Source organism: Chrysemys picta, chromosome 9 (genome assembly GCF_011386835.1).
Source record: "Chrysemys picta bellii isolate R12L10 chromosome 9, ASM1138683v2, whole genome shotgun sequence".
In the NCBI taxonomy this organism is placed as follows: Eukaryota; Metazoa; Chordata; order Testudines; family Emydidae; genus Chrysemys; species Chrysemys picta.
In genome coordinates this window covers 8,392,323-8,416,940 of record NC_088799.1, presented here as the reverse complement: position 1 = coordinate 8,416,940, position 24,618 = coordinate 8,392,323, and the positions used below count along the sequence as shown (strand labels likewise).

General features: G+C 51.6%; 1 long non-coding RNA gene across 1 annotated transcript in view; it reads left to right on the top strand.

Annotated features, from left to right (window-relative positions):
• LOC135973631 (uncharacterized) overlaps window positions 1-23,079 on the top strand; it is a 28,581-nt gene extending 5,502 nt beyond the window's left edge. The window contains exons 2-3 of the long non-coding RNA XR_010590560.1: window positions 4,055-5,436; window positions 22,309-23,079. This is a non-coding gene — a long non-coding RNA (uncharacterized LOC135973631). The remainder of the gene's footprint in view (window positions 1-4,054; window positions 5,437-22,308) is intronic.
• Window positions 23,080-24,618: the final 1,539 nt, after the last annotated feature.

Sequence of the window (24,618 nt, the reverse complement as noted above, 5' to 3'; positions counted from 1 at the left end):
GAACAGGGGGTTGGACTAGATGACCTCCTGAGGTCCCTTCCAACCCTGATATTCTATGATTCTATGACTGAATCAAAATTCAATACATAAAAGACCCATGAAAACTCAGCAGGAAGTTTGCCTTCAAAAGTGAGAAATCAAGCCAAGTAGATGAAACGTAGCTAATGTGTGTTCTAAAGTATCCTACATCAAGGGACCGTGTGAGTCATCCAGCCTGAAACCTGCATGGGCAGGACTCTTCACCAGCATCTTAACCCTTCGTCCCTAAGGAGCACGTTTGCCAGCAGTCCCATTTTGGCTGGCACTATCCCAGGTTGTGCCGTGCCAGGTCAGTTCCAACCAAAGTTCCCGGGGCGGTGGCCTGATCTATTCAAAAGCTGCGCTGCCAGCCTCCTGCCACTAGGAGCAGCAGATTGGCGCAGTGGATGGGCCCACTGGAGACTGCTAGCAATACCCCAATCCAGCTAATACGCTCGCATGAGTGAAAAGGTCACCCCCATAGTTGCAGTTGAAAGATGTTGGGAACCTATCTTGGGGGGGGGGGGGGGGGGTTCTTAGCATAACACACAGAGCAAGACTTCTCAGCAAGTAGGGCTGATGCTCTCAGTTACCTGTGTGTCTTTTCCTTCTTCTGTGCCATGCCAATGGTGTGGGGTTATAAAACACCAACTGCCTACATCTACCTAGAGCACAGGCCCTGCTCCTGCTACTTCATCATGGTGGAAGGTCCCAGATGTTTTCCAACGTGGGGGGACATACAGCTTTAGCCCCGCAAGACAATCAGAGACTGATTAGTGACTGTCACAGGCAGGCTGGCCCTTGGAGAAGAGTCAGACCCAGCCTCGCCGGTGACGAATCAGCCATCTTCCCAGCTGAGCCTGATTGGCTAAGGATCAAATGGCCCCGTACAGATATTAGACTCAGCTGGGAAGGAAGGGGTCACAGGGTGCCTATAAAGAGTGAGCGAGTGCAGTTAGCAGGGGAAGCTGCAGAAGGGTGGCTGGCTCCACTGGGAAGCCCTGGAGAAGGGTCACTCCCAGGCAGGTGGCCTGGCAGAGGACTGAGGAATTGAAAGAGGGAGACAGGCTCCTGCAGTAGGCGCTGAAGCAAGAAGGAAGGACAGAGTAGGGTGACCAGATGTCCCGATTGTATAGGGCCAGTCTCGATATTCGGGGCTTTGTTGGCACCTATTATCCCCCACCACTCCCGTCCTAATTTTTCACACTTGCTATCTGGTTGCCCCAACAGAGAGGCAAAGTGGGGCTGAGGAACTGGTTTGTGTTAGAGGTTTTGTGTTTGGAGAATAAAACTGCTCCTGGAAAATGACTCTGGGTGTAACAGTGAGTCCTTCATGGGCTGGGGAGACAGGGCAGCCACCTCCAGTGCCAATTCACTCAACGCTGAGGCACAGACACTCACTTCCTTAGAAACCAGTGGTGAAGCGACACTAGCTTGTCATCATGAATGGGCAGGCGCTCAGGTGAGGTGTAGTGTCCAGTCGGGAACTGGAGGGGCTGGCATGGAGTCTTATATTTAATACTTTCATTAGGGAGTTGAGGAAGGTGGAGATTCAACCATGATCAGATTTGCCAACACCAGCCAAATCAGATGGGTTACAAACACAGGAGCGCAGGATCCAAGGACACAGTAACCTGGACAGAATAAACCAGCAAGTAGTCAGATAAGATTCAGCATGAATAATTATGAAATAGAGGGAATGACCCACCCAGGTAACACGGGAGAAGACTAGGGCTACCTGGAAAGCATCGAGCCTTAGCAATACCGCCAGTGAAGGGTGCTCTAGCAGCAAAAGTCTCTTACTGTTGAGCTAGGCAGGTTTTGTTTTGCTGGTGAGGCCAGGCCAGTTCAGAACTGAGTTGCAAACCCAGGGCCTATAGTGGTGAAGGCAGCAGAGTTGCTAGCTCACCTAGCAAGGGAGCTGAGCAAGCTCTTCCAGCCTGCCATGGGGCTGGGACCAGATGACTACGGGCATCAGCATCTTCACACAAGCATGTGCTAAGATGCGTTACCTAGGGAGGTGGTGGAGTCTCCTTCCTTGGAGGTTTTTAAGGCCCGGCTTGACAAAGCCCTGGCTGGGATGATTTAGCTGGGAATTGGTCCTGCTTTGAGCAGGAGGTTGGACTAGATGACCTCTTGAGGTCCCTTCCAACTCTGATATTCTATGATTCTATGATTCTCAGCAAAAAAAGGCATTTTCCAGCCCGCTGCGAACTGAAAGTCCCCTATCATTCAGACTCACACAAAGGACGCTGGTAGAAGACTGACAGAGGGTATTTGGCAAGTGAAAAAGATATAGATGAGAGTTAGAATTGGTTAATTGGAATCAATTACATACAGTAAGGGCAAAGTTCTTGGTTCAGGCTTGTAGCAGTGATAGAATAAACTGCAGGTTTAAAATCAAGTCTCTGGAGTACATCCTCAGCTGGGATGGGTCATTCAGTCCTTTGTTCAGAGCTTCAGTTTGTAGCAAAGTCCCTCCAGAGGTAAGAAGCAGGATTGAAGACCAGATGGAGATGAGGCATCAGCCTTTTATAGTCTTTTCCAGGTGTAAGAACACCTCTTTGTTCTTACTGTGGAAAATTACAGCAAAATGGAGTCTGGAGTCACATGGGCAAGTCCCTGCATACTTTGCTGAGTTACAAGGTGTATCTGCCTTCTCTCAATGGGTCAGTTGTATAGCTGATAGTCCTTAATGGGCCATCAAGCAGGCTAGGCAGAGCTAACACCAACTTGTCTGGGAGGTCTCCCAGAAGCATAGCATAAGTTTGAAATACAGACAGTTTAGAGCCAATATTCATAAGTTCAACTACAAAATGGATACACACATATAGACAGCATAATCATAACCAGCAAACCATACCCTTGTCTTAGACACTTCATTTGACCCCCTTTATACAAGATTTGGTGCCACTACAGGACTTTGGTTGCAACCATGTTCTATATGGTCCCAGTTCAAGTCAATAACGTGACACCAGGCACTGTGTTTTATTAGGCAGAGGTTTGCACTGGGCTACTGGGCACATTTTAAACCAGATGTTGCAGAAGGGGGGTGGGGTGGGGAATCTGGTCCCCATGTTTTAAGGAGAACTTTGAGAACATATAGAAAAAGCAACAGAGAGGGAGGGAAACACTAGGAGAGCTATGTTTATCTAGTCCAGGAAAGATGACTCTGTGTGTGCCTCCCTAGGAGGTATCAGTACCAGCTATGAGATGTGCACCAGGAGAGCTCTCCTCTGCCTACACATCGTTTGTGCCCAGCTGGTGGAAATGCCATTGGCAAGATAAGGATAGTGAATCCATGTCTTCTGCCCTGGATTACCCAGAGCAGAGAGAGACCATCTCATATGCAGGGCCTTGGATGGTTGTTCTATCACTGCCCCATACTGAAAGCACGGGGATGGGAAGAGTCTGGCCTCACTGGTGGTACCACAGGGAATAAAGAGTTATTATTACATAGCTATAAGGCACCGAGCACAGTGGTATCTGCTGCACCCAGATGCTGGAGTTTTCACTAGCAGATAAAACATGACTGTAAACTGGGTATCCATTCTCCCCCTCCAGCAGAGGCCTGACCTCATCACTGAGCCCCCTCCACCCCAGCCTGAATCTGACCCCCTCAGTGGGTCTTTCTGCGGTTCATAAGAATTGCCAGACTGGATCAGATCCATGGTCCAGCTGGTCCAGTTCTGACGGTGGCAAACCAGGGGCCAGCTCATGCCAAGGACCCCATGTCTCAAATGAAAGTGGCAAACACGTAGCTGGAATTAGTCTGGCTCACCTGTGTATTAGTATTGTTCAAATAGGCATTAGAATTATAAAATTGTGCCTCCTGTTTAGACTGCATTGATTGCTTGCAAGTTACTGCATGCATTAATCTCACTTATCACATCGGTATCCCATGTTATAGGTAATATTTGTGTGTTTGCAGTGTACATCTCTGTATCTGTGTAAATCACCACACAGCAAAGAGATATGAACTAGTGTGAAATGCTGATTTCCAACAGGAAATTTTTTTTTTTGTCCTTCCCAACAGAGAAGGCCCATTGACACCAGAGAAACTATTGTGGAACATCAGAGGACAAAAGACTTTGTTGATTGCTTCCCCCCCACACACAGATGCCCCCAGACCGCCATGAAGAGGAGACCTGCTAATGAATTCCTCCCATCAGCTAAGTGTGCAAAGCAGAAGAGGGAAGAAATAAAAAGCCCTAACAAGGAGGAACTGTATCTCTTTTCAGCTTGGACTCTGGGGGATGGGGGGCAAGATTTCTAGGCATAAGCAAGGGATCCCAAACTACTTAGCCTATGTTAGTCCTAAGGGACATATAGACCTTGTGTATTTATAGGAGCTTCTATTACCTTTGAAACTTAAGACTGTAACTCATTCTCCCGTGTGTGTGTGTGTGATTGCCTGCTTTAATCTTGTAAATAACACTTATTTCCTTTTTCTAGTTAATAAATCTTCAGTTAGTTTATTGTAGGTTTGGCTACAAGCATTGTCTTTGGTGTGAGCTCTAAGGGGCTATTGACCTGGGGTAAGTAACTGGTCCTTTGGGACTGAGAGTAACCTGGATATTTTTGTGATTTGGGGGGGTAAGGGACCATCTATCACAAAGGCAAACTTCCCAGGGTGGTGAGATAGACCAAAGTGCCCAAGAGGACTGTCTGTGATTTCAGGTGAAGGCTATTATAGCGCCTGAAAGGATTACACGTAATAAATGTTTGGTGAAATCTAAGTACAGAACTCAGAGCCAATGTGGGGTTTGTGCCCTGCTTCGTAACAGTCTGCCCTGAGGTTGGTACTCATGCACTTGAGTTACCCCAGGCAGTCTGACACCAGTATTGTGGCTCTGACAGTGACCAGCAACAGCTGCTTCAGAAGGTGTAAGAGCCCTGCAGGAGCAGATGTGGGATAATCTGCCCCCCCTCCCACCCCCGCAGAGATAGCAGGCTGCCTTTCAGAACAGTAGAACCTTTGCTAAAGAGAGCATTTCTGCTCTTGGCCCAGGGGAGTGGCTGGTTGAGACCTGATGGGGCTCTCCCGTCTTTAAAAGCTCTGGAATGAGAACTGCAGACAGGTCCGCACGCGGGGAGCGGAGCATGACTGTTCTCGGTGCTGGGGAGCTAACAAGGCACTGACAGGAAGCTGTTTTTCTTTCTGAATGGTTTTTCATTGCTCCTCTCGAAGGGGTGGAGCCAGCTCATCTCCTTCGAGAGGGAGACCGCGAGAGAGTATGACAGAAACGGCACGAATCTGCGGCATCTCTCACCTTGGCTGGAGCTGGCTCCTTCGGTGCTGTGGGCGGGAGGAGAGAATCGCCCCTCAGCCCAGCTCGAGGAAGTTTTGTGGCAGATCCTGAAGTCATCCCCATCCCTTCTGAAAGCAAGCGAGGCAGCTGAAGACGGCTGCTGTTGGTAAGAGCCCAGCCAGGCTCCAGCATAAGGAAGTGATTGAAGCTTTCATGATCTGTTTAACTGGTGACATATGTTTCCTGCCGGCGAGCCAGTGCTGCATGCCGTCTGTATGAGATATGGCAATGCTTTGGGTTCTCGCTTGTACAGGGAACTTCCCTGCCTGCCTCTGAACGCTCCAAGAAGAGATGGCCCCATCCCAGCAGCCAGCTTCATTTGGCTGTGGACTGATGGGCTGCGTGTGGGAAGGGGAAATGACTTGCACCACGAAGGGAAAGAAACGTGATGAGACCAGCCCATACGCAGATGGTATCGCTCTGGTTTTTTAAGATCCATCAAGTGTTGCCCTTGAACTCCCACTGTAGGCGACTCAGTGGATGTGAGGGGTGCAGGGTATGATAGCAAAGCTGGCACAGGAGGTGCTGGGGGTAAAGGAGGAGTAAGGGAAAGGCAGGAAGCAGGCGAGGGGAAACAGGAAATGCAGAGCGGTTTGTTAGATCCCTTTCATTTACCTCTTTATCGCTCTCTCCACGTTCTCATACTGAATCCCATCACTGTCGGATCAGAAAAGGCAACAGAGAATTTCTGTCAATTACAGAAAAATCCAACCAGGGGATCTGGACTTCTTGGAGAATTATAGGGCAGTTGAACCTGGAGGAGGAGGCTGTTTATATCCTCGCAGGGCCCCAAACATACTAAACACTTTTGTAACACAGAGGAACACATTCTCTGCCCTGAAGAGCTCAGAGTCCAAGGAGACAAAGAGAGGCTGCAGGAAAGGGATACAACTTACAAGCAGATGTATCAGGAGCGAGAGGGCAGGAAATAGAGCATGACTTATTAGTTCTGCTTGGCCTTTTTAAGTTAAAGACACTAGATTCCCCTGTCCCATCCTTCCTCCACCTTTTAACCCCCTCATCTCGTCCTGTAGCAGCCCCTAGCTTTGGTCCCAGTCTCCTTAAGCCCCTACCACCCATCATTTGACTGCCTCAGCCTGCATGAAATTGCTCGTCTGGTAAATGAATGTAATAAGTGGAGGTCTTGTCAAGTAAGTTCTTTTAGGCGTTGCAGAAGAAATGAGAAAGACAATCAATATAGATCAGGTCCTGGCTCAGGAAGGGTGTTCCCTGCATCAAGGCAGCATGGCAGACAGCATGGAGATGGTATTGGGCGGAGGGGACAAATGGATTAACGAAGCTGACCTCAATGGGAAGAGAGGAGGAGGCACAAGAGACAAGGGAGAGCATACGTGAAATGAGGATAAGAAGCTTGAGCTGGGTGTGATGGAGGAGGGCAGACCAGTGGAGGGGTTCAAAACAGAAGGCTGATGTGCTCAAAAGGACAGGCAAGACTGCACTTTGTACGAACTAGGTGCAGACGGGAGCATGATGTGGGCATCAGACAGGAGGGCGGGGTACAGTAATCCAGACGGGATGATGAGGGCATGGAGGGGAGTCTGAGCCTTGAGAATAGAGAAGAAATACCAGGTTTCAGGGATGTTCTAAAGCAAGAAGCAGCAAGATTTGGACACCACCTGGGAGTAAGTAAAGAGGGACTATATGAAGATGATCCCAGGTTTTGGGCCTGAATGACCAAGAGAATGGCCTGTGAACAGCATTGATCAAGAATGGGGAAAGAGAGGAGGTTCCTGTAACCAACAGCAATCCAGAATGGGGGAGGAAGAAATGTTCCAAAGGGATGGCCAGGGGCCACAGGATGGGAGAAAGGCCCACCAAAGAAGAGGTTAATGGAAGAGGCAGAAAGGTAGGAGGAGAACCAGGAGAGGTCACGAGAGGAAAGGAAGAGGGAGTTGTCAGACCTTTCTCCTTGACTGATCATGTCGTAAGCAGCAGAGAGGATGAGGATGGAGTAGAGGCCTTGAGACATAGACAGGAAGAGGCCATGGGCTTCATTGGAGCAAAGGTGGGGGGGGGGAACTAGATGGTTGAGGATCCAGAATGAATTTGAAGAAGAATTGGAGAGAATGGCTGTAAAACCTGTGTGTGAGCATGGAGATGAGGGGGAGATATTATGTGTGATTATACAGTACAAGAAAGCCCCAAGTTGTCTCTCGGTTAGGATGTTCATTTTTGTGGAATCCTAGAATTTCACAAAGCACCAACAATCTGTTGGATGCTTTGCGGACAGCAAAACAGAAAAAAGCCGATGGATTCTCATCCATTAGTCAAGACTTTGGCTTTAGTCTGACTTCAACCCACATAATAAAATGAGTCCTAATCCATAGGTATCTGAGACCTCAGATAAAAAGTTACACCACCCCCATGTTGGACTTGCTCGATAGCTAAATGATAGCAAGAGGGAAAGCCTCCAAGTTGGGCAAAGGAACAGGATCTTCTCATGAAAGACCTTCTCTAACCTTGGAGCTAGAATTGTTCACATGACACTTGAGTCAGAAGACAGACCCGTGGGAGGCGCAGTTCTCTAGCATTTTGATGAAGTACAGTTGTTATAGCAAGGCAAAGGGTGTCTGGCAACTTGGTTTATTGAATGAAATTAAGTGTTGTGAGCACTGTCAATCAGATAACTGTCAGCACGTCGGGCTTTTGCCTGTTAGTAGTATTTATTATTGCTCCGCCTGTTTCCAGTTGCTCTATTGGTTTGTTTGAAAAGCTTGTATTTTCTTTGGGGAGAATAATCTGGTTCAGGAAGGCGGTTGTTTCTTGCTTACTGCTGCTGTTTTTTAATATGTAAGTTGGGTTTTTTTTATTTTAATTAAAAAAAGAATCATGTCCTATAGCAGTCTCTTTAGTAGATGCTTTTATCCCTGTATTACTTCTGTATTCTGCTGGTTTATTTGGAAGTTGAAAGGCACTTCTCGTAGCATGAAAAACTTATCACTTACAGAGCACATTTCATAGCCAAAGCACTTTGCGGACATCAGGCCGGATTCATCTGCAGGCTTCCAGAGGGATGAATTTGGCTCATTACTGTATATAACAGATCTAACTCATAAGTGTAGTCTGAGGTCTCCATTTTTCTGGTTCTTTCTTTGTGAATCAGACCCCCTATTGTAATAACACTGATGTGGGGGGACTGAGCTGACCAAATTATCCCTGGGTTGGTTTTCTTGCATTAAGAATCCAGTTTTCATAGATTCATAGACTGTAAAGCCAGAAGGAACTATTAGCTCATTTAATCTGACCACCTGTAGAGCACGGACCACTAAAGTCCACCCTGTCACCCCTGTATTGGGTCCAATCACTTTTGTTTGGCTCAGGAATGCCTTCCAGATTTGAAGACAGCAAGAGGTGGAGAATCCACCACTTCCCTTGCTAATTTGTTCCAGTGGTCATGTGAATTTGTGTGGCTTCAGCAGATTAATTGCACCATAATCAATGTATAAATACAGCCTGCAGGGGTGTGATGGGGTGTCCACCCCACACAAGGCAGAGCAGGTTAAATTAGGTTAGTTAACCAGAGAGGCTGCCCCTGGGGAAGGGACAGGGGTTGAAAGACTGACTGAGGATGGAGCCCAGCTGAGAAGGAATAGGCGGGCTGGTATAAAGCCAGGAAGTTGGCAGCAGAAAGGGGGCTGCAGGGAGGGAGCCGGTAGCCACTCTCTGTACATTAGAGAGGGAAGGAAGGAAACCTAGGGGAGAGGGTGTAGGAAAAGGCTCAGGGAAATAGCAACAAGGTTTAAGACGCTGTAGAGCTCGGCTGCTGATTAGCAGGTCCCTGAGCCTGAACCCGGGTAAGAGAGCAGGCCTGGGCTCCCCTACCAGCCACTGGGGAAGTGAAAGGAGAGGCTGCTTGAGACAGTTTGTAAGGAAAGACTTTTGATACCCTGGAAGAGGGAAAACACACAGTGACTTGGTTGGAGGGCCAGGCCAGGAAGGGAGAGCACATGGAGTCTCGGAGAGCGAGAGACAGAGACAGCCCCGGGCACGCATCGGGTGGCAGAAGGGGGCGTTGGACCAGAAAGCGCTAATCCCCAGCACAACCAGGAGGAGGCGCTCTAGCGGTGAGTGGGACCCTGTGCCTGGATTCTGGCTCTGCAGAACATCTCCCACCTGTTACCTTTTTGGCCCAGGTCATACGCTGTTACAGCGGGAATTGGTTTAGAGTCACAATGGAACGATCTGTCCCATCTGAGGTCTTGTCTGCAGTTCAGGACTGCCCTTCTCACTGATCAGTAGATTGGAAGCTCTTTGGGATGGGGACTGTGTCTGCATCTGTGCCTTTGCCCAGCACCCAGCGCAGATCAGATAATACACTGCTCATAATGTTTTCTGTTTGCTGCAGAGATCTGGAATGCTCTGTCTGGGATAGATAGAGCCAAATTGTCCCAGATATAACTCTGAGAGCTGCCTGAATAATTCATTACCAATTTTGGAAATATTTGTGCATTGAATAATTGCTTGTGAATAACTTTTTCTGTTGTTTGACCAGCTCCAGTAACTCAATTGACCTCAGCAGAGTTTAACTTGGCCCATATAATACATTTACACCTGGTTTTAGAGTTTGTTCTAACGAGCCTTTCACACCTGCCTCATTCCTAGCAGAAATTGGGCAGTGTGTAGTGAATGAGGCGAGGCCTGAGGCTGGCGTGCAGCTGGTGAGGCGTTCGCTGCCAGGGCTGGCTAGTACATGAGGTGCTGGGTCTGGCTGGCACATGGTGCATGAGGCATTTGGGGCTGGCGCTGGCTGACCTGAGGCTGGCTGGCATGCAGTGCTTGAGCCATGAGGTGCCAGGGCTGGTTGGCGCTCATCACACGAGACGCTGAGCACTGGGGCGGGTAGGGGCGCAGCACGTGAGGTGTGAGGCACCCAGGCTGGCTGGCATGCAGTGCACGAGGCATGAAGCATCTGGGACGGTTGGCATGTAGCATGAGAGGCATCAGGTGCCGGGGCTGGCTGGTGCCAAAGGATGTTTGGCACTAGGGGCACCTGGCATGTAGTGTGATAGGCGTTCGGCACTAGGATTGGCTGGTGCTTAGTGTGTGAGGTGCCAGGGTGGGCTGGCTTTCAGCATAGGCGGTGTGAAGCCCTGAGGCTGGCTGGTGCGCAATGCTTGAGGCGCCCGGGGCCGGCTGACACTCAGTGCATGAGGCATAAGGTGAGGCACTGGGGCTGGCAGACTCTCAGTGTCTGTGGTGTGATGCACCAGGGCTGGTGCAGCACACAAGGGGCCAGGGCTGGCTGGTGCACGGTGCAGGAGGGGTTCGGCACCAGGGCTGGCTGCCATGTGGTGCGTGAGACATTCAGTGCCGGGGCGGGCTGGCATGTCGTGTAGGAGACCCCAGGACTAGCTGGTGCCTGGTGCATGAGGCATTCAGTGCCAGGACTGGCTGGCGTGTGGCACATGAAGCGTTGGGTGCCTGGGACAGCCAGCATGCAGCATGTGAGGCGTTTGGAGCCAGGACTGGCTGTTACGTGGCAGGTGAGATGTGCGGCACTGGGGCTGGCTGGTGTGCAGCGTATGAGGCATGAGGTGCCGGGGCTGGTTGGCGTACCCCTGTCTGGCCCGCGGTGCAGCTCGTGAGGTGCTGGCGCTGCTGGGTGTGTGAGACATAGGGGAATACACAGGACAGCGAGGTAAATGTTACCCAGTTACCCCATTCACTCATTTTGTCCATCATGCACACAAAGGGAAGGTATTCCTCCTTCTCCCATTGAATCAAGTCTCCGTCAGGGCGAGAAGCCCTGCCACGTCATCTGGTTCCCATCACGCACCATGGGTAAGGACTAGCGATCAGGCTAAGGAAGCCATTGCTATGCAGGGTCATGCAGGCCAAGGATCTCAACCCTGGAGGAGTTAATGCTCACCTGTGATATGGATAATTGCGCTCCCCCATGTGCTAGGCCGCTCTCCCCTATTCTCTCCAAGTTCCCCCACCTCTTCCCCCAATCTCTGCCCCAAGCTCCCCAGCTCTTTCTCCTGTCATCTCCATCAGCCACCCCACTGCTCACTCCTGTCAGCACTGAGTTTCTGGGGCACCTAGCCCCTTGCTGTACTGTACCGTGTATCAGGAGCTGGCATCTCCCGCTTCGCTAAATCCATGGTTTCCCGCTCTGCAACAGGCAGCGGTAATGAATGAAGGATTGTGGAGCCCGTGTGCCGCTGGGGAACAGAAACTCTGCTCAGAATAGGAATGTTTAGGCCTCAATTAGGAGCTGCAGTGTCTGCATACAAAAGGGGTTTAGCTCAGCTCCCCCTCTCCGCATGCAGACAGGGCCCTTTCAAGGCTAATCCCCCTTTTCTTTGGCGGAAGTTGGGATGTTTCACTGATGAAGTTATTCCTCTGTAAACCGGCGCGTCAGCAACTTTCCAGACAGCCCCACAGGCGGGGTCCTGCCAGCAAATTAGTCTCCAGAAGGTAGAGTAGGAACAGAGGAGGGATTGATGGGCTGCGGGAGAACACCTGCCTCCTGCCTGCGCTGGGGCTCATTCCCTCCTTCACCCTCCAGCTCCCGCAGGAATTCTTTACATACATGCTCAGCCGCCCAAGTCGGCCCTGTGGTTAGTCCACAGGCCTGTGCTCCGGTCTCCATTCACGGTCGCTGCTCTGCCTCCACCATGTCAAGCTTCCCCACACGGAGAGCTGCATCCGCTCCCTCTCGGCATGGGAGGGGGGGTTTCAGCGCCTTGATCAGACTTCCCGTAAGTTACAGAGACTCTTTCCACCAACTTTCCACGTGAGCTTTTCTGCTGCTGACTCCACACAAACCTGACGTCCTTCTGTTACCTAGGAAACGGCTTGCAGGTGGTGAGCACCGACGCACGGGCTGGGAGCGGACGGATAAAAGCAAACAGCAGTTCCCGCTTCCAAATGTGAACAAACTTCCCCACTGCTCCTGCCAGGGCCTGTAACCACCAGGTGGGGCTTGGTCCATAGGGCCTCATTCCTGACCCCACTGGGGCAGCAGGGAACATGCTCACACCCCATAACTGCAGTGTGTTAGGGGGCTGTGTAGTCCCCGTGTCCCAACTCTTTTCAGAAACCCTCAGAGCTGTGAAGCATGGAAGAGTTCGGAGAGAAGGACAGCACAGACTGCAAGTAAAGGAGCTCAGTGCCCAGGGTAAGGAGAGAAGTGGTCCTGGGGAAAGGAGCTCAGTGAACCAGCCCCTCTGTCTGAAAAGCCCATGGAGCTCCGTCCCAGAGCTGAAGACTGCAGGATCAGGGAACTGTGTGGTGGCCACATTTCTTCCTCTGTGAGTCAAAGGCAAAAGCAAAGCCATTCTCCACAAGATCTGCTGCACAGACCAGTGGGAATTCCTTCTCCATACTTGAATGGACCCAACAATACAACCCAGACTTCCCCAGGTATCTCTGGCTGCATCACGGCCTTTGCACTAGTTCAAACTGGGATGACTTCAGCCAGCTGAAACAAGGAGTCTTAGACAAATCGGCAGCACTGAAGAGCTTACTGTTAGACTCTTGCAGCCAAATAAATCACTGAATGAACAAAACTATTGGGAAGCAGAATGGCACAGTACCATGGTGAAAGTTTCCAGGTCTGCAATCCCCCAAACAGTCCACACTGCCACCTCCTCACCACCAAGGAGAGAAGTCCAATGGGAAGTTGGTCAGATCTGCTTCCCAAACTGATGCTTAAGGCCCATTTCTGCCCTGATGCCACCCAGAAATGGGCCAGCTTGGCTAATAATGTTTAGATTGAAGGTCAGGTAGGCTTACACTGTCCTTGTCTCCCACTCACGGTATGTGGCTTGTCATTTTAGCAAGCTGCTTGGGCAGAGACTGTGCCACCTTCCATGTGCAGACAACACCAAGCGCATTATGGGAGGGCCCAGAAGCCAAATGATAACCAAAATAACCACCCAGCTTTTCTGCAAATCACTTATCACAAACCAAATGCACCAGGCTGGGCCGTCTCCTGAACAGTGAGCCTGAATGTCCTGTATCTTGTCCACCTGAGGTACTGGTTTCAGCACAGTTTCCTGTCAAAGAATCCAAGGGACAGAGAGAGGCTGCTGGAAGGATGACTGCTGTACTGGTACACAGAGATGTTAGTGTTGGTTTCCTGGGTGTGACTCCCATTAGGCATAACAAGGGAGTCCTGGTTCTCTGCCAGCCTTATCACTTGAAAAATATCAGGTGCATCCCGTGAGCTTGCACACACGAAAGATGCAGCTCTGGCTAGTCCTGGAATGACTCCCTGCATTTCCCACCATCCAGGGACAATCCCAGGGACCAGGGCCATAGCGACAAAGAACGTGGCCCCCTCCAAACAGTGGCCCCCTCCGAACATATGTCCGGGCGGGGCCCCTTACAATGCAGAAACTGGAATGTGGTATTTATTTTGCCACTTTTAGGGGCCCCCTTCCTTGCGGGACCCCCTCCGGTCGGAGGGTACAGAGGGCGCTCGCTACGCCTCTGCCAGGGACCCTGCACAGTGCAGATAACAGTGACAGTGACTTCTCGAGGGGTCAGGGAAATTGTCCCTGATTGCCCATCTTTCTCTGTTGGGGAAGAGGAGGGCGATGAAGATCAAGGCACTGGATTCTTGTACATCTTCCTGGTCTGTGTACTATTAGCAGGCAGTCTCAATTTCCAAATGCTGCTTCTTGCGCAAAGCCTGGTCAATGGTGTATTCTGAATGTGTGGTTGGTTTCTTTGTTTGTTTGGCAACATCTCCAAATTAAATTGGCTTTCGTGTAGCTATTGCACACGTAACAGCCACAGCAATCCCTGCTTGGTATTCGATTAAATTTCCATTTTCACATGAAAACAGCTGGCTTCACGGTGGCTCTAACTGTGTTATTTACACAGTCAAGCTCGCAATCCCTGCTGAAAATCACATTACCCCATACGGTACCAGCGCCTTGTGTAAGAGGTGATGCACTGATGGTGCTGGAAATTAAGCTACCCTTCAGGCTTCCAAGGCCAGGGTTCAATCACTACTTGGTGTTGGACCAGGAGCCCCAGGGCTTCTGTCAAAGATCAGCTTCCAAGGTCTCTTGATTTGACCTTGATCAGTAGCACAATTTGCTGCATCTTTTGTAAATTTCTAATCAATTTATGCACTAAAGGGAGGGGAACAAACGCGGTCCCAGCCCTGTCTAAATCCACTCCTGTCCAAGAGGCACCTCGCTGAGCTGAGACCAGCTGCAAGACAAACCTGTGACGCTGTGCCATGCAGAAAGGACTGAGCTGGGAGCCTCACTTCTCTTTCCCATTCAGAGCAGGGCAGGCTGAGCTCCTTAATGAGGGCAGAGAGAGAACATCTGTGAGAAAGGCAGCTTGCAACTGTCTGCAAACGGCGCCCTCTGCAATGTCTTCGTGCACCAGGGATCAGATGCCTGAGGCACAGCAAGGGACAGGGACAACAACTGCTGGCCACTGCTCAATGGAGCTTTGTTCTCAGCCCAAGAAGCAACCAACTGTCAGTGCTTTGAAGCCCTGAGGAGGCCCATTGGCTACCTCCAGTGCTCCCAGAAGAGGAAACCCACAAGTGCATTTCCCATAACATGAGAAAAGACTCCACTAACTGGGACGGCTGCAGCTGATTACACGTGATTCAGTGCAGCACAGGGGTAAACTCGACGCTATTGCAGCCAACAGGACAGACGGAGACTCGGCAGTTCCTACAGAGTTTAGTGGAGTAGCACAAAGTGAAGGCGCACTTCCGCTTAGGGTGGAATCAACATGCACCGACACATGATCAGGAAAGTGAGTGACTGCAAGCGAGTAAACACAGGGCAGAACAGAGCACAGCATGTGTCCGTGATTTAGATTCTCACAGCAACAGACCATTGTCTGAGAACAATAAAAATTATCTGCTAATAGGAAAAGCATCTACAAGACAAGAAGCATTTAAACTTCCTCACAACTCTAGTTCGTAATTCACGGCAGCAATAAAGCTGTCACTGTAACAAGCAGGCGTTCAGCCCCTTCTCACGGCCCAGGGAGAGACACAGGGGTGGGCCTAAACGTGGAGTGAGAGACTGCAAATGGAAGCACGGGGTGTGGGAGGACCACCCTGGGAGAAGCGGGAAGAAGGAACCAGGAGAAGGTCTCTGGAAGGGACGGAGCCGGAGCAAGTCATGGGAGAGAGGGAACCTCAAATTTCAAGGCCAGGCCAAACCAAGCCTTTTGCTGCTTGCTCGTCGTGATCAGAAGCTGTATTGGGGTTGAATACAGGGCCGGCTCTAGGATTTTTGCCGCCCCAAGCAGAAACAATTTTGGCCGCCCCCGTTTTTTTCTTACCCCACTCCCGGCCCCGCCTCAGCTCCGCCCCTTCCCCAAATCCCCAGCCCTGCCTTCTCCCCCAGGCTCTCAAGCCTAGGAGGGAGGGGGAGAAGTGGCGCACGCGCCGCGGCCACTCGGAATCTCCCCCTCCCTCCCAGGCTCTCAAACCTGGGAGGGAGGGGGAGCAACGGCGCGCGAATCAGCTGTTTCGCGCGCCGCGGCCACTCGGGATCTCCCCATCCCTCCCAGGTTTGAGAGCCTCGGAGGGAGGGGGAGCAGCGGTGCGCGAGTGGCAGCAGCGGAGGTGAGCTAGGGCAGCCGGGGCACATTTTTAGGGGCGGCATTGTGGTGCCGGCCATGCTGCCCCTAAAAATGTGCCGCCCCAAGCACCAGCTTGTTTTGCTGGTGCCTAGAGCCGGCCCTGGTTGAATAGGATGCGGTGAGGGACTCCTCCGGGGCTTAGTTTGTTTGGAGATGAAGTGCTGAGAGGTGAGGTGGCATAGCATGGAGGGGTGGGTGGATCTCATGGGGTAAATGAGTTTCCAGGAGGGAGCCTCGGTCAGTGAGATCCCAGGCAGCAGATCTCTGTTATACAACTAAGGGAGGCTGGGAACCGTTTTGTCAGTGAGCCAGTGACGTAGTCATGAAGTATCCAAGCCATGCAGGACAAAAATGCCGTGGAGATAAGAGCATTGTAAAACAGGGCCTGGCGGGGTTAATGAGAGCCTGTGGGTCCCATCAGCTTCACCCCACTACACTTGCAGTAGGGAGAGTTAAAAGGTTGGACCCGACTCAGTCCCCGGAAGGGGAGCAGATCTCTGGCTGTCCGTGAGAGAAGTATGGCTGAGCTCAGGGAGCGGGGTGGGACTTCTGGTAGGCAGGGCCTAAGCTCTGCACCAGGGAGCCCAAGGCCGCTGGGAAGGAGCAGCAGGAAGTGAGTGCGCCCCGGATTCTGTGGCCTGCAGGGAGCAGGAGGATGGGGCGGTGGAGGAAACTCCCCTCCAGCAGGACCCGCTGGGTGGCAGAAAGTGCTGGGAAGCTCTGCAGTGAGCCAGTGGACAAGGCAGAGGGAGAGCAGGGCTGATATATTGGGAACCCAGGAAGAGGCTGAGGCAAAGGCCCATGACAGGGCACGGTAGGAAGTGGTCCAGGGAGGCAGTCGGGGGTCTATGTAGCCAGGCCTTGACTGCGTGTTCAAGGGTTCCTGGACTGAAACCTAGTGGAGGGGAGGGCCTGGGTTGCCCCACCAGCCCACCAAGGAAGGTTGGGGGGACCACCCTCCCAACAAGGGTTAAGGGCTACTGAAACCCCTGACACCTGCAGTAGGGTTGAGCGAGTCCAGACTCGGACCGAGGGGCCAACAAGAAGTTGACGGACTATTATTGGTTGGGCTGTTGGTACTCCAGAAGGGTGAGACTCTGTGTGACCTGGCTGAAGGGCAGAGTTGCAAGGAGCGCTAAGGAGGAGAGCCTGCTACACCACACCCGGGGCGCACCAGCCAGCAAGTCACATGCTTACAGCCCCACAATCTATAGGGCAGTGCTTCATTTGTAATGAAAGAGGTGCCGGGCCTCAAGCAATTTTTTTTTTACATTCATAACTGATGCGGCAAGCCCAGAGGTGCCGGGGCTATGAACTGCCAAGCCTAGAGGTGCTCAGACCTGACAAGCCATGACACACATTAAGCGCTGCGAAAGGGGATTGCTGGAGGATTCCTAAGAAGCCAGAGGAGAGACCGCCCTGAGCAGACATGAAGGACGCATGACCTGACTAGAGAAAGATGGAGCCTGACGCAAGAGAGTGGAGGAGTCAATGGATTCTGCTTCCTAAAGCCTATCATTTCTGTATCTCTCTCGGTGTCCTAAGGACCAAAAGCAGCAGGTTTCCAGCGTGATGAATAAGAGAGACCCTGAGTCAACCCAATCATGCTAAACAACAAACCTTTACTGAGTTAAGGGCTAAACTCAGCCAGGGCCTTCTGAGAGGTTGTAACGTGAGACTGCTCTATTTGCAGAACTGTTCTGCAGTAACAGACCGTAACTAACTGTACAAATTAAAAAAGCAGAAATGAAAAAGACCCACTGGTTCACAAAAGGCCTGATTTTCACTAACCAAGGCCGCAAACGTCTGTGCCTGGGCGAAGGCAGGCCTCGTGTGCATTTGTACTGCTACGGGTGCACACGCAGATCTGGGGTTTGCACTAATCGAACCAGCCATCCAGGCCAAATCTTCTCTGCATGCGCCTGTGTGTGCATGTCAAGTAAGTGCAAAGGTGCACTTGATTACTGAAAATCAGGTACCTAACCCCTTCCCCCAGGGGCCACTGTGGGTTCCGCCTTGCAGTCTGCTCTCCACTCTCCTTTCAAATCTCCTAAGTGATGAGGCTGGCCCAATTAGTTTGTTTAATCTTTCCTCATAAATCACTCCTCCTTGTCCCCTGCAGACTATCCGAATCATCAGTAGTGATTAGTTAATTTAAACCTTGGACTTCACATATTCACTTATCTGCTACAATCACTATTGCTGTTAAGCTCTTGCTCTGAACCATATCTAGCTGCCTAGATCCTATCTTACCGTTCCCTTTGAAGGGATGATTTACTGCCAAGACAGGTGAGGAGAAGTGCCCTGGCTAATTGACTAGTTTGCAGGTGGACTGCATGGAGCAGATTTTTTTCTGGAGCTTCTGCTATGACCTATTCTTTTTATTTTTTATTTTAAACATTGTTTTATAAATGACAGTTAGCTTGTATTGCTGAGTCCCGGGCCTCTGTGCTCAGTACAGAACATGAGAAAACTGAACGTTCAATTGCTATGTAAGAGGCCTTTGTTAAACAGCGCTGAGACTTTGTCTAGTTTGAACGGAGATGATCGAAATTGGCCTTTGCCCCGACAGGGAGCTGGAGGCAAGACGGGTGCTGGCAAGTGAAGCGAGAAAGACCAAGTGAAGATGCTGTGGCTGGTGAGGGTGACAGGCTATATGTGTGGCAAGGGCAGGAGGCCGCCGGATGTAGCTGAGGCTGGAAGAAGGGGCAGAGAGGATCTATATAGGCTGGATAGATAGATCGATATAGATGGAGGAGTTAAAGTCAGAGATGCCTTCAGGGAGAAAGCTGGAGGGGCTGCATGTGCAAATGCCATTGATTTGCATATGTGTTTGGTCTTCAAGAGGAAGCATGTAGCAAACTGTACTGTATAGAGCATGTCTGCCGGGAGAAGGGATTTAGGGGCGAGGGGGCAATTAGGGAATCAACAGTGTGAAACAGGCACCATGAGTCACCAGCAGCCTTCCAGGCACCCTAGGAGACTAACGTTCTAGGAGATGGATGAGCACCTGATGCTCCCGTGGAGCGTGTGAAGAGCTGATCTTTGTCCATCCCTAACAAGGTGGCATCTCCTGCTTATCCTCCGGAGGCCGGGCATTTCTAGCCCAGCGTGAGCAGGGCACCGGCACGTCTGTTTCTTTAGGCCAGCCTCTAACTATCCAGCTTGGGCCGTGTGCTGGTGCAATGGGGAAGGACAGTCCTTATTGTTCTTGCCAAATGTGCCTCTACCTTGGGGAAAGGGACTTAATAAGAGGAGGCAGAAGGTAAGTATGGGAAGTCATTCATAAGGAGCACAGGGCTGTCCCTCAGCCCCCTCCCTGCTCTTCCAAGCCAAACAGCCGGGCGTTTAAAAAGCACCTTGCACCGACAAGCAGAGCCCTGTTTTGTGCTCAATGGGCGGGAGAGACCCCTGAAGGCAGAATGGCTGGGTGTGGGGAAGAATGGAGCAAGCCAGAAAGGCATTTGCGGTGAGACAAATAGGCCAACGTGATTCTGTGTTTGCAGAGGCCTCATGTTTGGCACAGGGACGGGATGGTTTTGAGGAGACCCCAGACGGACTCCGCACGCAGCTCTGTGCCCCTCATTGCTGGAAGCATTGGCAGACTGGAGGGGTGCCGAGAAAAGCAACAAAAGCCATCAGCAGCAGGAGGGGCTGAGTTACGCGGGAAGGAGTTAAACAATAGAGCTGACCCTGGAGAGCTTGGGGCGAGAATGGCTAATGGGCACCATACCAGGCTGTGGGCATCACAAGGGTGTGGGTAGTGCCAGGGGGGAATGGAATTAGTTAAGAGGATACGTGGGGGCGTAACGAGAGGGAATGGGGTGAAGAAGAGCAAAGGCAAATGTAGTCTGACTCAGGAGAAGCTTCCTGGTTGACAAGTGGAAGTCTCCCATGTCTCTATCCCTTGGGATATTTAAACCACACTCGCCATAGTCCTGGAGAACAGATTGTAGGGAACATTCCTGCAGTGGTTTCCCAGTGAGGAAGCGTTGGATGGGACCCCTTTCCTCTCTAATAGCTGTGATTGGAGAAGGATAGACCTCCCTACCCTTGTCACAGCGGGAAGGCTGGGGGGGGGGGGTTCCTGGCACAGCATAGGAATGCTTGCTGCTCGCATCACCCTGTTTCAGAATTGCAGAGGGAGCCCCCGGGACAGGAATTCAGAGTCCTCTATACTCAAGGGCCTGTGACCTGTGAATTCACTTGGTCCTACTCCCTTTTCTAGCGTCCCTGTCAGCTCCCATTCTCAGGCTTAACTTGGCTCCCACTGAAGTTGGTGAGAGGTTTACCACTGACTTCAGTGGGAGCGGGATCCTGCCCCTCTAGCTGACACCCAGGGCCGGCTCCAGGCACCAGCGAAGAAAGCAGGTGCTTGGGGCGGCCAATGGAAAGGGGCAGCACATCCAGGTCTTCGGCGGCAGTGTGGCGGCGGGTCCCTCAGTCCCTCTCTTCCTCTTTGAGCTGCCGCTGAAGTACCGCCGATCGGCTTTATCTTTTTTTTTTTTGGTTCGCTGCTTGGGGCGGCCAAAAAGCTGGAGCCGGCCCTGCTGACATCCCAATCCTTGGGGACAGCCCGTGGGCTGCGTCCCGCCGCCAGGGAGAGGATTTTGCTCTTGCCGGATGTGATGGAAGGTGCATCGGAAGAGGCTTGTTTGGAGCAGATTATGGGATTATTGTCTAAATAATAATTTGGGCAATGCAGGTTTTAGGTACATGTCCCTGTGACACTACGCCCCATATTCTTCATAGAGATATTGTTATGATTTGATTATGGCATAACTGAGATGTGTTATGCAAGATGGGCCATGTGAGGTATCCTTGGAAAGGTTATGACTTACTGAATATGATTATCCTATTTGTATACATGTTTCATTTCTGTATCTGAAGTTAGGAATATTGACTATGTAACAATTACAACTGTGTTTGCACCTGGGGAACGCCCACCAGACAAAATGCAATCTGGCTGGCTGGTTAGTTAATGAGCCATTAAGGAGAACAATAGGACTTTCAAAATGTTAATCTCCCACCTTCCTGAGAAGCTTCCTGGGATGCTGCATTGACACTGCAGGGTCATGTGATCATGTCAGCTGGTACTGGACTCCATCTTGGACTGCTAGTATTTTTCCACTAGTAGGGGGTGGGGATCAATCTGAGAAACAAAGGATTCCCGCCATATGTAAATCCTATTTAAGGCTGGGGAGGGAGGTAATCAGGGTCGATTCTTCACTGAATCCCCGCCCAGGATGACTGCTGAGACTATCTAAGAAACAAGGACTAAGGGAGGAGAAGCGCTGAACCCAGGCTGGCCTGGGAAAGAAATGCCTAAAGCAACATTTAGGGTGGGAAAATACTACTTGTAACCAGTTTCTTTAATGTATTGAGCTTAGTTTGGGTGTTTTGTTTGATTTGCTCAGTAATCTGCTTTGAGCTGTTGGCTAACCCTTATAATCACTTAACATCTACCTTTGCAGTTAATAAGCGTGTTTTGTTTTCTTTAAACCAGATTGTGCGGGGGGGAGGGGCAGAGAAAGCTGTGCCTATCTTCTCCCACATTGAGGGAGGGGGCGATTTTCATGAGTTTGCGCTGTATAGATTTCTGTGCAGCACAAGACAATACAAAGACTTGACAAAGCCCTGGCTGGGATGATTTAGTTGGGGTTGGTCCTGCATTGAGCAGGGGGTTGGACTAGAACCTCCTGAGATCTCTTCCAATCCTTCTATGATTCTTCTACCTTTGGGTTTGCACCCCAGAGGGGGTGTTCACTTGAGTGCGGGGCAGTCCCCTAGCTGATTCTTCCCATGCAGAGCTGATTTCAGTGTCTGTGCCTTTCTGCAGCTGGGTATGTCCCTACCTGTGGTGTGCTAAGAGGAGGCTTGAGGTCCTGGCCCAGCAGGACAGGGTGAGGGAGCCCAGGCTGGTGGAACGGGCGGGCTCAGTGGGAGAGGGGGGCCAGGAGCCAGGACCGGGCAGGCAGCCTGGCTCCAGTCTCAGCAGCAGTCTGAGGTTTGTACAGGAGAGGCAGTCCCATTCAACAGCTGCCCATGTGTAATTCCGCTGGCAGGGCCCGCACCCTCCAATGGCTGTGAAGCCCTCAGAGTAGCTTCCTAAACAAGTCTGTGCTTTTCCATATGATGAAGGGAAGTTGGGTCCTGAATCACATCTGGGGTGAGATCCATAGGGATGTTCAGGCCCCTACAGATCCTTATCTGGCTACACCCATTCTTCCTCCTTGCCCCTTGTCCTCAGCAAGAATCTCTGGGTGCCTTCATCCACCCCACAACATCCCTGTGTGCCTGGGCATCAGCAGCACCAACTTGGAAGGAGTGTTTGTGCGTCACTGGCTGCTGCAGAGAGGAACTAAAACAGTGTTTTTCCTAGGACCTACCAAAATGGAGGCTGTTATTGGGAAGACTCTCCATAAGCACACCCAAGGGCGCTAGGTGAGTAATAATCATTAATACTCAGATCTAACCGTGTGATGGGGTGTTCGCCCCACACTTGCCCTAAAAGAAGACAAAGAAGGGGGCTCGTTAACCCAACAGGCCACAGCTGAGAGGAATCGGGTGGCTAAGCAATCCCCTGACAGAGGGAGCCCCGCTGAATTGGGGCTGTCAAGGTGGGAAATTGGCTGTAGAAAGGGGGCTGCAGGGAGGCAGTCTACAGTCACTCTCTGGGAGAAGGGAGGTGTGTTTGGGCTGGCAAACCCAGAGCAGGGGGAGGCCAGAAAGGTAGGAGATGGGGGTCAGGCAAAGGCAGTAGGGTCTAGAAGGGAACAGACCATGACTGCTGGCCAGAGGGTCCCTGAGCCGGAACCCGGAGTAGAGGGCGGGCCTACGTGCCCCTGCCAGCCATTCAGGGCGTGGCACCACAGGGCAGTGAATGGGAAGCATGCCCAGAGCTGCAAAAGGAAGGCTTTGGTACCCCGGAAGGGGAAAACGCATAGAGTGACCTGGCCTGAGGGCTGAGTCATGAAGAGGCGGCAGCAGCTCGTGGAGTGAGACAGGGACTGCAGACCCAGAGAGAGATGGCGGGGAAGGGGCATTGACCTGGTGAGCTATTCCCCGAAGGGCCAGGAGGAGGCGCTATACCTAGTGGTGAGTGGAGCACCCCGTCACAAAGCATTTTGAGTTAGGCTGCATTTATAATCTAAGCACCTTAATGGGAACCAGGGTGACCAGACAGCAAGTGTGAAAAATCGGGACAGGAGGTGGGAGGGTAATAGGAACCTATATAAGAAAAAGACCCCAAAATCGGGACTGTCCCTATAAAATCGGGACATCTGGTCACCCTAATGGGAACCCTTTAAGGCATCCTAATTGCTAACAGGAGCGTTCCCATCTAAGGGAACCGCCTTGAAGGGGGGATGGGGTCTACATTCCTCATCCCAGCTGGCGGGCTGCTCCTCCCTCTGAACTCATAGCAGAGCAGGAGATGTTCTCAGGGGGAGCTGTTGCCCTGTTTGGTTTTATAGTCTGATTTCTGGATTTATTGCTTCCAGGACTTTGTGGGCTGATTAATTACGTGAAAGACGTCTGGGTTAGCCATATTTCCATTTCTCCAGCCTCCCTCGGCATGTCCCTGAGCAGCCCATGTTGCCCTGAGAGGACGGAGCCCTTCACTTCTCTAAGAAGCTCTAGTGCCAATTGTGGGTCGGGTAAGGGGAGCTGGGTTGGTCTTGCTGGCTTTGTATGAAAACATCCCAAACTCATAGGTTCCGCATAGGTGAGGGGAGGAGGGATAGCTCAGTGGTTTGAGCATTGGTCTGCTAAACCCAGGGTTGTGAGTTCAATCCTTGAGGGGGCCACTTAGGGATCTGGGGCAAAATCAGTACTTGGTCCTGCTAGTGAAGGCAGGGGGCTGGACTTGATGACCTTTCAAGGTCCCTTCCAGCTCTAGGAGATGGGATATCTCCATTAATTTATCCTCCTGCCAATGGACATGGGTATGAGAGACAGTTGAGGTCTGAGTGGGGGGCTGGGAGCTAGGCGCTCCTGGGTTCTAACATGCTGGGCACCCCTGGGGAATTGCTTCACCCTTAGAGCACTAGAGATAAGGGTTCTGAGATGGAGCCTCTCTTCTCCCTCTGTCCTCCACCCCAACAGTTGCTGTCACATCATGTCCCATGGCCCATCTGAGCATCGGAAGAGCCCTTCTGTCTGACAGGCCACCTGCCTCATGCTCCCCAGACGCTGTGGAGTCACTCTGGGCTCTGTGTTGTCTTGTCTTCCTCCCACGGCTCCTTCCCCACACCTGGCCTCTGCTGCTGCCTGCCCCAGAGTGAGAACAGGGGGCCCAGGCAGCAGGGGCTGGTGGGACATACCATGAATCCCAACCGGCCCCACCACAGACCTGGCCTCCTCTCATCACGTAGCCTCAGTCCCGAGGGGGGAAACCCCAATGGAAATGGCCGAATGCAGCGTAGCATTCACAAGGATCTGCTGAGCTCTGCTTCTGCCTCTGTGACGGGGCGCTCAGAGGAGGAGGACACAAAGGCAGCAGTGAGGGACGTGGGCAGGGCAAGACGGGGGAGCAGGAGGAAGGGAGACAGAAGGAAGGAGTGCAGTACCCCTCCCCACTCCTGGCCTTGTGACGGAGGGTAATTGCTGTCTCGTTCAGAGGGAAGAGTGCCGGGCGCCCGTGTCTTCACCCTGGCCACTTGCGCTGCTGCTCTGGCCTTTCACGCCATGC